Source organism: Camelus ferus, chromosome 7 (assembly GCF_009834535.1).
Source record: "Camelus ferus isolate YT-003-E chromosome 7, BCGSAC_Cfer_1.0, whole genome shotgun sequence".
NCBI lineage: Eukaryota > Metazoa > Chordata > Mammalia > Artiodactyla > Camelidae > Camelus > Camelus ferus.
The window spans coordinates 43,354,746-43,368,656 of record NC_045702.1 but is presented as its reverse complement, the minus strand read 5'-3'; positions in this window follow the sequence as shown (position 1 = coordinate 43,368,656).

The following is a 13,911-nucleotide window of genomic DNA, read 5'->3' as shown; positions in this document are numbered from 1 at the left end:
GGGAGGTTAGGACTCCCAGCCCTGCCTGACCTAGCTAGTAATATCAACTTGACTAAAAGCTGACTCAAAAATGGGCAACCAGGAGGTCCATTTGCAGCATCCAACAGGGAAAACTTTTCTTTAAAAAATTTTTTAGTGAAGTATAGTTGATTTACAATGTTAGTTTCAGGTGTATAGCAAATTAATTCAGACATATATATATATATATATTCTTTTCAGATTCTTTTCCATTATATGTTATTACAAGAAATTGAATATAGTTCCCTGTGCTATACAGTAGGTCCTTGTTGTTTATCTATTTTATATATAGTAATCTGTGTCTGTTAATCCCCCATTTTTGATTTATCCCTCCCTGCCCTTTCCCCTTTGGTAACCATAGTTCGTTTTCTATGTCCATGAGCCTGTTTTTGGTTTGTAAGTAGAATTTGTAACATTTTTTAAGATTGCACATATAAATGATATCATATGATGTTTGTCTTTCTCTGTCTGACTTACTTCACTCAATATGATAATCTCTGGTTCCATCTATGTTGCTGCAAATGGCATTATTTCATTCCTTTTTAGGTTTGAGTAATATTCCATTATATATATATACCACATCTTCTTTATCCAATCATCTGTTGATGGACATTCAGGTTGTTTCCATGTCTTAGCTATTGTAAATAGTGCTGCTTTGAACATTGGAGTGCTTGTGTCTTTTCGAATTATATTTTTCTCCAGATATATGCCCAGGAGTGGGATTGCTAGATCATATGGTAAATCACTTTTTAGTTTTTTAAGGAGCCTCCATACTGTCTTCCACAGTGTAATGTGGCAAGCTTTTGATACTGGGATACACAATTAGGAAGGTGGAGCCCAGCAGCAAAAGGACAGATGTAGAAGATGCATTGTTACTTAGCAGCCTGAGGTGAAAGATCAAAACTATAGGATTGACAAGAGAAATTGATGCAAACTGGGCAGGACAAATAAGGCTCCCAGACTTGTTAGGCTGATGATGTTCAGCTTAGGGCTATAGTCCCAGAGGGGAAGACTGGAGTACCAGGTAGGAAAATGGCTGAGACTTAATTGCCTCTGTCTGATCATACTCTTCTTCTGTAGTAAAAGAACCCCTGTTTGTAACTGGGTAAATGGCTACCCTATAATAAGGGCCACATTTCCCAGCCAGCAAAATGTGGCCTTGTGACCAAGTTCTGGCCAATAGGATGTAAGCAGACCTGATTACTTAACAGGAAGTGTCCTTAAAAGGAAGGACCTCTCCCCCTTCTTCTTTCTCCCTTCTTCTTTCTTCTGGCTGAAATTTGACATAATGGATGGATCTTAAAAAGCTGTCATGGACCAAGAGAAGGAAGCCATGTGTCGAGCAGGGCAGAACAAGATAGAAGGAGCCTGGGTCTCTGACAATGTGGAATCCCCCTGGACCACCTACTTCTGGACTTCTTTCACATGAGAAAGAAAGAAACTTCTGTCTTCAGTGAGCCACTCTTATTTTGGATTTTTTGTCCCATGGAGTGGAACCTAATCCTAACCTAAGTACTTAAGATTAAGGAGGACAAAAGTGAGTAGAAGCCACTCTGGCACACTGATCACACAAAGACAGAACTTGGAAGGGGGCATGACCCTTGGCACCCAGATTTACATCTGGTCGGTAGTGAAGATGAGGAGATGATACATATAGTATGGAGACTTGAAGTCAGACTTGCAGGATGGGGAGTGTAGCATGGAGAGAACATGGGTTTTGGAGTGAGAGACTGGTTTAAATTCTTATTTTGTTGCTTATTGGCTGAGTGATCTAGCAAGTTGTTAAACCTCTTTGAGCTGCTTTTCCTCATCCTTGATTGATGATCATAATTAAATGAGATTATAAGCATAAAGCATTTTAATGCCCTTCCCTCTTCTTTGTTCTTTTCTAATCCTTTACCCCTAATCCTTACTTCCATTCACCCCCTGGACTGGGAGTGGGATTAAATTCCAAGTGCCTCTTCTCTGGAGTTAAGAGAAGTAGAGGCCACTTATGTAAGTTTGGCCAGTTGGGATTTGTCACAGAACTGGGGCAGTCTGGTGATAGTTGTGGCTTTAGCCACAAAGCTTCCAATGTTGGCTGTACATTAGAATCATCTGGGGGAGCTTTTACAGCAGACCCTGCCTTAAACCAGTTGAATCTGAATCTTGGAAGCAGTGGTCTAGACCTCTGCAGTTTTCAAAGTTCCCCTGATGTGCCATGAACACTGAGAACCACTGGGGAAGGTGCACTCAGTAGATGCTATTAATTAAAATTAAACTGAGATTGGGTTCAATAGGAAAGGAACTGGGTCTCTTTATTATCTTTAAATGTACATGACCCACTCAGATTATCTATTGACTAATCCAAGTTTTAGTAGTTTGGACATACTGCATAACTGGAGGCCTCCTAATATTTCAGAGCCAGGAATAACCCTTAAGATCATTTAGCCAATTTACTCTTTAGGTCTTTCAGTTCTCTCTAAATGAACCTTGTAGGGCTACTGTAGTTTTAGAGCAGACACAGGATATTACATAGGATATATGCCACCTCTATTGTTATTATATTTTGATGCTAAGGCTGGGGTGACTGCACATTCCTTTCATAATCCCTTGGTCAATTCTAAGTCCCATGGCCAAGTCCAGATCCAAAGACCAAAGCTGCATTTCTTACTGGCACTCTAAGAACTTTACTAGAAGTTGGCATTCTGGTAGTACCTCTCTGGGGTTAGCAAGTGTGGTTAGTGAAAGGCAGGGTGCTGAGAAAGACAGGTTGACCGGCACACTCTCACCTAGATGTTACACAACTGAAAAATCAGGAAGGAAGTGCAAAGGCGGAGTTACGAGTGCCACTCGCAGACTCCAAAAGGTAAGCCTGTTGTTGACTTTAGTGTGCCTAAGGGGGCAGAACCTTGGAGAGCCCCAGAGTTTCTGTTATCTAGATGACCAGAACTGGCCGGGTGACTCTGGGAATCATGATTGCTTAAGATCAGAGATAGGGTTTGGGGGTGGCAGCGACTCTGGAAGAAATATGTGTAAAAAACAGTTTCGCCCCTCCAAAGAAAATTTCTGGAATTCCAGAAAAGTGATCTTAGCACTGCCTAGAACAGGATCTGCTTCTGAACTATCATGATATCACTGCAAAAGAGCCAATAATTCTACTTTCTGCAGGGAAAAATGGTTATTTTATTTTGGTTTTTAAATTTTTTTTTCAGAAATAGATTTTATTCAATATACACACAGTAATTCTTGAAGTAACAGAGACATCTTTGTATGGCATCTTTCTGCTGCCATAGCCAGAGGCTTGCATTTGCTGGGGTGTCTGGATCAGATCAAAGAAGATAAAAAAGAAAAGAAAGAAAGGGAGAGTGGAGTATCACCACAAGTCTCAGCAAACCATTCAAGTCATAAAGTGGGCTGATGGAAACAGGAAATACCACTTGGGTTGGAGACCCCACACTTGTATTTGAATTCATCGAATAAAGTGTACAAGCTCTTGATCACTTGGAGGTGACCTAGAGGAAAGTCACTGATCACACCCCTAGAATATACTGACGACTCTACTCCAGATCTGATTATCCTTTAATAAATTAAAATTACCATTTTGGCCTGGTAAAAATCTTACTCTTATTTTATCCACAACAAGGTTTTTGTAAGATGTGACAAACTGTCCTCAGCTGGTCTCACTGTAGTTCTCCATCTGTGGAGGACTCAGGCTTATGGGTAGACAAGTGGGAGCACCAAAGAAACTTAGATAACTTTGAATGACTGTCTATTTGAGGGCGGGCATTTAATGGAATATTCTGTTTGTAGGTTACAAGACTGCCTCTCTCTGGTTTGAGAGGAGGGAGTGAGAGGTTTACACAGGCTCTGAGAAGCAGCAGGGGTGTTCTTGGCTTTGTGGCATGTGCTGGTTTTTTGGACTGTTTGTGGGAAGCTCTGTGTCAGGCTTAATTTCTTAAACTTGGCATTTCTTATAGCCTTCCTACAGTGAACTGAGGTTCAGATCCACTTCCCATGACCCCTGTATCCACAATACTACCCAGGAATGCTCTTTAAATCAGAGTCTCTACCTTATTAGGATGAGTTTCACAACACTTTTAAAATGTTATTAGAAGCCTTTCAAGAGGCAGTTTCTGGTGAAGGATAGTTGTGAATTTAGGTGAAGGCTATATATATTTCCAGATGTGTAGTGTGGGTTTGCCTAGTGGTGGAATAGTAAAGTAAAATAGTAAAGTGATGATTTTAAGATGGATTCCTACCTTCAGTGTGGATCCCTTAATTTTTCTCCTCATCTGTGAAGTTAAGTCCCAGTGACATAAAGAGTTAGTTTGGCCCTTTTTCTACAACATAATTTTTAGATGCTGTGCCTAAGAAATTGCCTTGACTTACACAGTGAGTGAATGCTTTGTTGATGGACAGTCTCGTTGGTTAAAGGAAGTTGCCTTGGTTATTGGCTAATATACATGGTTTAGAACAAGTTCTGTGCCTTATTCCTTCCTCCCTTCAAAGTCAATTATTCCAATTTCAGGACAAAGCAATACATTCTTGGGAGAAGGGATATGAGAAATAGCCTCATTCTTGGCTTGCACTCTGCCTTTAATCCCATTCTTCAGGCCATGTCTTATTTCCCATCATGTTGAGTCATGAAATACAAATGAACAACACTGAGACCTAACAGAGCTGTATGGATGGGTAAGGATAATTGATTTCCAAAATTTTGCTTATCAGTTACTTGGTACAGTACAGTAAGTAGATCAATGTATATGTTGATTTTATAAAAGGTAAAAAATTAAGCTTCATTAGTCTGGCTTAACTCAGGAAAATGTATGATTTGGGAAGCTAAAAATGAGCCAGAGTAAAATGAATATTCATGTAAGACTGTTAAATGGCTTTCAGAGAGTGAAATCTTAAATGAGCACCTTCTCATTTCAAGGATTTCATAATAAGTACTAGTTGTAAATATATGAAGGGTTGACTTAATATTATTGACTTAATATTATGTCTTAATATTGACTTAATTGACTTAATATTACGTATTTGGTGGGAGCATGAAAAAGCTTTACTAAAAGGAAGTATGACTTTTGACTCATCCTTTGCTAATGATATCTGTTATAGTTTTGGGAAAATGTTCTTATTTAAACAATTTTCATGTAACATGTCAGAAATCCAGCTTTAGACTTCCAGTATTCATGTCAAGTAGTATTCTCTATGCTCAGTTTCTGTGCATTTAGTTCTCCTTTTGTCTCTTTAAAGAAGTGAGTCAAATGAATAGTCAACCTATATGATTTTCAATTCCCATTGGAAACAAGACTCTCTAATAATCCCTGTTCATTGTAAATTTATTTCTACAACATTGGTCTTTGCTATTGCTTCAGAGAGCCGTTTGAACTCTCTAGCTGAGAGAGCAGTATGAACACTTTCTAAAACAGCTCAAATGGAAATGGATCCAGATTTATACAAAATGTAGTTGCTTACTCAGAAACAGAAGAGGCAGCTTGAAGTAGTGGAAAAAGTGTAGGCTTTGAAACCAGGAAAGCCTGAGCTCAAGTCTCCTTTCACCACTTAGTATCTGCCTGTGAAAATTAACCTCCTAAACCTCAGGGTCTTTGAGGAAGGTACCTACCTAGTTCCCAAGTGATGGGGAATGTGAAACTGATAGCAGTGCCACAACTTCCTGCCTGCCTGAAAGGCTGAGTAATTAGCAACACACATCCTTCTAACAATTCCAGTACCTGAAGATATTTAGGAAGCTTTGAAGTGCAGACTGTGTCAGCAGGGGTAGTCTCCCCTGGAGGAGATGTGTACCTAAAATCTTCCTGGAGGGACAATTGCAAATTGCATCACTAGGTAAGTTTAAAATCCTATTTGGACCATTTGAATTTTGGGAATATCAAGGTGATGTAAGGCATAGCGGCTGGAGCAAAGACTTTAGAAGCCCTGGTTTGTTCTGCATAGTGAGTTGTTCGGTGAAAATTACACAAAGGAGCCAAGCCACTGGCGTAGGCCAGGGCCCAGGGAGCTCAGCAAACAGGCCAGGGCCACTTTCTGCATATCGGAAGCCTTTCTCTCTTCCCTTTTCTCAAGGATTCTGAGATAGATTTCAGAGGGTCAGGTTGGGGATTTGGACTGTGAAAACACTTCTAATCTCACTTTGCTCCATACCCTCTCCCTCCCTCCACACACAGCTGGATCAGTGTTTTTCAAACTCTGGAATGTTTTTCGCAGTTAGGAAAAAAAAAAAAAGACATCATGACCCAGTACACACACAACTCTTCAAAACAAAAGTTTGCTTAAACAATAGTTATACTTTCTTGTGCACTCCTATGGTTTCTTTCCCTTTCCATTTGATTCCATTCAATTCCAAAACATGCTGGTAACCCACTAAACTTCTTAACTCATTCAAGGGTCTTGGTCCACAGTTTGAAAAGCACTGGCCTCAGATGACTTTTCCTCAGTGACATTGGCACACTAGGGAAGATTCAAACACTAGAGAGCCCCAGATTCACCCTCCTGACCCACATGGCCCCCAGCCCCTACCCCAAATCTTGTCCAGGCTGTAACTGGACCACAAAGACTGGCCTGAACTTGCTTAGACATTTGAGGGCCATTTGTAAGCTTTCTACAGTTTTGGGAGCCTCAGAAGCTTCTAGACCAGACTTTTAACTCTTCTCTTGTTAGCTGAGAAGACCTCACACCCTTGCTAGTTCTTGACCGTAGTCTAGTAGAGGTGGTAAGGCAGCACAGAGAACCATGACACTAGGGAGAATCTGGTAAAAGAGGTCCAGGCAGAGTAATTTGACAATTTGCAAGAAAGAGGGAATTTAACTTCAGCCAATGAGGGCAAGGGGATGGGTTAGCAAAGACATCAAGAACAAGGTTGTTTTTAAATTGGGGATTGAAGGATGTAGAATTTGAACAGGCTCAAATACCAGAATGGAGGGAAAATGCCTTCCAGGAGAAGGGACCGTTGAACCCAGTACAGATGTGGGAATAGGGCAAGGATGTGAGTGGGAGGGAGGGTGGTTAGCGAAAAAAAATTTCAATGACTAGTACTTAGGATTTATAAAAGACAAGGTTTAAGATCCTTCATGACAGGATTCAAGTGCAGGCCTTTGGTTATTCTTTTTGGATCATTTCTCTACTCCCCCCACCCCCCTTTTTTTTTTTATTAAATAATTGCCTTTAAATGAAAAAAAAAGTTAAATCAGTAAAATTGATTTCTTGAACATAGTTTTATGAATTTTAACACATGTATACATTCATGTAATTACCATCACAATCAGGAAAACCTGCTCACCCCCTGAAACTCTGTTAGTTCTCCCTTTGTAGTCACACCATCCCCCAATTCCCCAGCAACCACAAATCTGTTTTCCCTCGGTATAATTTTGTCTTTTTGAGAATGTCACATAAAAGGAATCATACAGATTATATGGTATGTAACCTTCTAAGACTGGTTTCTTTCACTCAGCATAATGAATTTGACATTTATTCAAATTGTGTTTATCAATAATTCATTCCTTTTTATTGTTGAGTAGTATTCCATTGTATGAATGTACCACAATTTGTTTATCCATTAAACTACTGAAGCACATTTGGGTTGTTTCTAGTTTAGGGTGATTATAAATAGAGCTGCTAATTACAACTCTGTATAGATCTTTGTGTGAACCTCAGTTTTCATCTTTAGGGGAGTAAGTACCTAGGCATTGGATTACTGGGCCTATGGTAACTGCTAAAGTGTTTTCCAAAATAGCTGTACAATTTTGAATTCCCACCAGCAGGGCATGAAAGTTCCAGATGATCCACATCCTTATCAGTACTTTATATTGTCAGTTTAAACTTTTAAAAAATTTTCAACCATTCTAGTATGTGTGTGGTGGTATCTTGCTATCGTTTTAATTTGCATTTCACTAACAGCTAATGATATCAAACATCTTTCCATATGTTTATTTGTCATCAGCATACCTTCTTTGGTGATGTGTCTGTTTAAGCCTTTTGCCTATTTTTAAATTATATTTTTGTTTTTATTGTTGAGTTGTAAAAGTTCTTTATATATTCTGAATACAAAACATTTGTTGGATATGTAATTTGTAAGTATTTTTTCTCAGTCTATAAATTGTTCATTTTCTTAATAGTGTCTTTTTCAGAGCAAATGTTTTTAAATTTGGTAAGTCTAATTTGTCAATTTTTTCTTTTATGAATGTGTTTTTGGTGTCACGTCTATGAACTCTTTGCCCTAATCACAAAGATTTTCTCCTATGTTTTCTTTTAAAAGTTTGTACTTTCATATTTTATATTTATATCTGTTTTTGGTCAATTTTTAAAGTAATATGTGAGGTAGGTTGTTTGTTTATAATGGGAGATCGATGTCCAGTTGTTCGAACACCATTTGCTGAAAGGACTGTCCTTTCTTCATTCACACCTTTGTCAAAAATCAATCGATCATATTTGTGCTGGACTATTTCTGGACTATTCTGTGTCAATGATCTATTCTCTTTCTCTTACCAATACCATACTGCCTTGATTAATGTAGCTTTGTATTAAGTCTTAAAATTGAATGTGATTTCTCTGACTTTTGGACTTACAATTGTTTTGGCTATTCTAGTTCCTTTACCTTTCCATTTAAATTGTAGAATCACCTTGTCTATTTGTCAGATTTGTATTTTGGAACAATCACCATCAGCGGTGAAGAGAATAGACAGAAACCAATTGGAGAATGATTGTAGTTATCCAGGAGAGAGATGGGAAAGGCAGTAGCAAAGAGACTGAGAAGAAGGAATAGGTTCAAGAAATATTCAAAAGATAGAAGGTTCAGAATTTATGAATAGTGTGGGTGGAGTGGGTAAGAACAGAGGAGCTGAGGATGACTTTGAGGCTCACTTGCATAGATGGAGGGGCCATTAAACATAACTGATGCTACCCAGGAAGGGGAACAGTTTCTCCTGGAGGTAGGGGAAGGAGAAGTGGGAAGGAAGAGAGTGATAAATTTGATTTGGGAAATGTTTGATTTAAGGTGCTTAAGAGATGGACAGGTGGAGATTTTCACTTGACCAAGGATAACCAAGACTATCATTTTTTTCCCTAATTTTTCTTTTGGTGGGGAGGTAATTAGATTTTATTTATTTACTTACTTACTTACTTATCTATTTTAATGGAGGTATTGGGGGATTGGACCCAGGACCTTGTGCATGCTAGGCACACGCTCTACCACTGAGCTATACCCTCCCCTCAAGACTATCATTTAATGAAGGCCTACCATGGGTCAGGCACTAGGCTGAGGAACTTCCATAGATTTCTTCATTTAACCCTAACAAGAACCCCATGAGGTAGGTATTATTGGCTTTATTTTATATATAGGGAAATTAAGGTGCTGAGAGTTTTGGAACTCTCACTTAATTGGCTGGCTATTCCATTATTTAGTCCTCTAAAAGTCTCCAACAAAACCCCTCACTGAGCATCCTGTTTTTTGGACTGTAAACTTTCTGCCAAGAAGTCCTTTACCTTTCGCCATTCCTCTGCCTTCTCCTCATTTGCCACATGTAATCAGAGAAAGAATGCAGCCAATTTGGAATGAGATGTGTGTTAAATCTCAGCTCTTCCACAAAATAGCTGTATGGCTCTCATTTGTAAAATGGAGAAAATATAATGCTTGTCTCTTTACTTCTCAAGTGAGTAAAAATGTTTAAACATTCATTTTGTTAGAAAATTTAGGAATGAACAGATATACTATTGGCTATAATGCAAAATTTGCATGATTTTAAGAGCAAACTATAAGAACACAAGAAATGCAAAGAAATTTCATGGCATTAGTAGACTGTTTTTAACTACTCCTCAGATCTTCATAGTATAAGTCAGCCTCCACCAGCAGGGACACTTAACAGAGAAGTCTGAGAATTATCGCATGTCCTATTAATATCTAGAAGGATAGTAGTGAGGACCAAATGATCAGTGTGATTAAGGAATGTACTTTGTTATAAAAGTCTGGGCAATCAAGACCTACCTTCATTTCAATTTTGATTTCACTCACTCTTTCTATGCCTGTCTTTCACCCCAGTGGCTGATTTACAGATTGACCTTTTACCTGGACCAGTCCTCTCCTGCACTGGCACCATAATGGGAGGGGACGGGGTGGATACTGTGGGTAAATGCATGTTCTGATTTGCTTTGCTTTCAGAGGCAGACCTGATCTCCTCTTTGTCTTTCTGACTGGCTATGACTCAGCCTAGCTGAATCCCAGGCCCTGGGGACCCCAGGCAGGGTGGAGTGCTGTGTTCTTTCTCTGCCCAGACGGATTTCCCAGTGTTGACTGGTTCAGGGCTGAGGCTGGGAATGGGATGACCAGGCTCCATTGCTGTGGTTACCATCTCTGTGGATAATGATTATCGGGGACCTTCCTTCCTCATGGACCCAGGTCCCACCTCTTGCAGAAGTCATCCCCTACTGAGTGAAAATGAGGGTTGAACTCTTCACTCACTTTCTGGAAACTTCTTTTGAATTTCACCCTGCCTGTATCAACAAACTCACCTGCATATTTCCAAATAATAAGTAGGAATCTTTACATTTGAATCCAGTTCAAATTTAGATCACAAACTGAATCTGTTCTGTGTTGTACAGTGTGAATAGTCATATACACAAATCTTTAAAAATCATAAAAGTAATTCAAGCTTATCAAGGGAAACAGTGAAAACTGGCAAAAAGGAAGTAAATATCCACTTAATATTTTGGTCTTTTCAGATTAAAAAAATTTTCATATCTATTGATATTTTAAAAATTTGTCTTTTGGCACATACATAAGTATATTTTAAGTTGAGGTTAGTTATGGGTGGGCTTCAGGAAACACTTGAGCTCCCTGAAACTATGTGAAATTGTTTGTACATATAGGCATATACATTGTTTTCTGAGAGAGGACATCTTATCAGATACTCGAAAGAACCAATGACTCCAAATATCTTTAAAACTGTAGTAAATTCGTTCTATAGTTTTTCCACTATTCCAGAAAAACACTTTCCCCGGAAATATGGGTGATAGCAGTATATTACTGGAACCATGCCAGAACACAGCTTTTTCGTTTTTCTGTCTGCATTGGATTTGGCTGTCCTTGTAAAAGTTTAGGTCAAAACATCTTTTATAGCATGTAGACAGTAGAAGTCTTTTTGGACAAGCACGCAGCATTTCAGTTTTCATGATTCTGTTAGACGTATGTAGTGGGAGGAGCCAGATGAGTCCTTGCTCAGGTGACAAAATGTGGGGCCTGTCGACAGTCAGCAATTCCAGATGCCACACGGGAAAGAGGTCTGCTGTGTGCTGGGATTAGAGTTAGTCCTCAATATCACTCTTTAAAGCTGACTTAATGTCATTACTAAAAATAGCAAACATTTACTGAGTACTTACCATGTGCCAGATACTATCCTAAAGGGGTATATGCATTATTTCATTCAGTCTTCTCCATAGCTTATGACATAAGAAAGGTTGTTAGCTCCATTTTACAGATGAGTATATTTAAGTTAGAGGTGGAGCCAGAATTGGAATTCAGGTAGCTGGATAGATGCTAGAGCTGGAAATCCTAAATCACTATATATTCCGTTGGCTCTGTTGGCAGTAATGGCACAGGCACATGATGTTGTATACTATTTTACCTGCTGCTCAGTTGCGAATGTATTTTTTCCTCTATTCCGCCATACAATCTTGCTGTTGTGAAATCAACATATAGTTATTGAATGTTTTTGATGGGAGAGAGCTATAATTATCATTACTCCTTGACAAACTGGGAAAGTGAAGCTCAGAAGAATCCCTATGGTTTTCTAAACCACTCGGTGGCAGAAAGTGAGAAACCTGGAATTTGCACTCAGGTCATATGATTCCAACCCAGTAAACTTGCCCCTGAATACCAGCCGATTACAGGTCACACTGGTCTATATTTTGGGGCAGTGGTTTCGAGATATTTGGAAAGATGTTTCAATCGTGAGTTGATTTCTGTAGGCACTTGGTGGTGTCCAATGATAGCAAATAAAACTAGATGCTAGGTTTGGTTTGGTCATTATCTCCTCACTTATGAGAACATGAAGCAAATACATAAGTGAAAAGAAAGAAGGAAGCTTATTTACTTGCTCCGCATTTGTGATAACATAAAAAGACCCCTAAAAACTAACTAACTGGATGAAAGACCCTAAATTTCTAAATTTATCTCTATTCTGAGCTTTGTGCTTATTACGCCATTGCAGAACTCTTTCATTTTTGTGCTTAAAATATTTTCCTCTAGTATTAACAACATTTATCTCTCATCACTGGAGGTAAGAGTCCCACTGGAGAGAGACATGAGCAAGATTTGTGGAATCTTAACAGACTTGTGAAAGAAAAATGTGACTGATGTTTTATAATAGAAAGATACTAAGAAATGAAATTCTTGAACATGCAGGGACGGTTGCTATATTAACACGTTCATCTTTTTTTTTTTTAAAGAAAAATATGCTTATAACAGACCCAGTGAGATTTTGCAATTATCCTTATTATTAAAAGATTTGATTTACATCCATACAATTGGTGCTGAAACTACTCAGCAATAGATTCTCAAGATGCTGTACTTTACACATAGCAATTCAATTGATTTTCTTATTTCTGAATATTACGGTTTAAATGTTTCCTAAATGATGTGCAGAATATTGAAGATTTCAGCAGACAAGGATTTTATCCTGGATTGTATATGTGCCCCACAATTGGGCTTCCCAATGGGGCCATACATTTCTGAGAGAAACAATTGGTGTTGAGTAATTAGTTACAGAAGGTACAAAAAGATATCCCAAAATGTCAAGGTAAAAATGCTTGACTATTAAGTGCAAAATTTTTAACAAAGATGCCATGTGGTAACATGGTATTTTTGTAAGCAGCATTTTGATGTTTCATGCTATTTGATATTTTTAACATACTAGGCAGAGTTTTATATGTGAGTATGAGTATACACACGTACCATTTATTACACTTTTAAAAAGTTAACTGATATTTTAAATTATAAGAGGAATATATGTTCATGGAAAAAAATTAAAACTATACAAAAGACAGAAGTATACAAGGGAAAAAAACAAGAGTCGGCCTCTCTACCTCTTTCCATCCTTAGTTCTACTACCGAGAGGTAAACGTTAAAATTTCCTGCGAGCAGTGTTCACTGTCATGTATACATACGTCCTTTAAAAACTCTATAAATGTGCTTATGATACTGTTCAGCAATTTGCTTTCTTTAGCAGACAATATATTAAACTTCATCTTTGTAGATCTGTACATATAAATCACTTTCATTCTTTTTGGTGCTGTATTACATACCATTTTAAAATACCCTTATATTTATTAACCAATTGATGGACATTTTGGTAGTTTCTAGATTTTTTTTCTCTGTTGCAAACCTATGTTATTTACATCATTATCTATCCACACATGTGCAGGTATAATGCTGGATGGTTGAGTAACTTCCTAAAGATGGAATCTCTGGGTAAAAGGGCATGTACATTTTTAATGAACTAGTTTTATACATTTAAGAAAATATATGTTTAAGGTAAAAATCAATCAGTACAGAAAGTGAAAAGCATAAATTCCCTCCTCCAGCTCTGATTTCCTCCTCAACCATGGTTAAGAGTTTCTTAGTATCCTCCTAACTTTAAAATAATATGTATTTTATTTATGTGCATTAAAAAATACAAGTGGGCTGACCCAATATGGGGTATATTCACATTACATTTGCTAGGTACTATGAGAATGCTCTTCAAAAAGATGACATCTGTTAAATTCCTATCAACAGTGTGCGAGGGTACCTCCCCACTTCCACTATCCTTGACAGCAACCCTGGATATTATCACAGTTTTCATATTTACCAATCTGATAGGTAAAAATGGCATTCAAAAAATCATTTAAATTTGCATTTCTTCA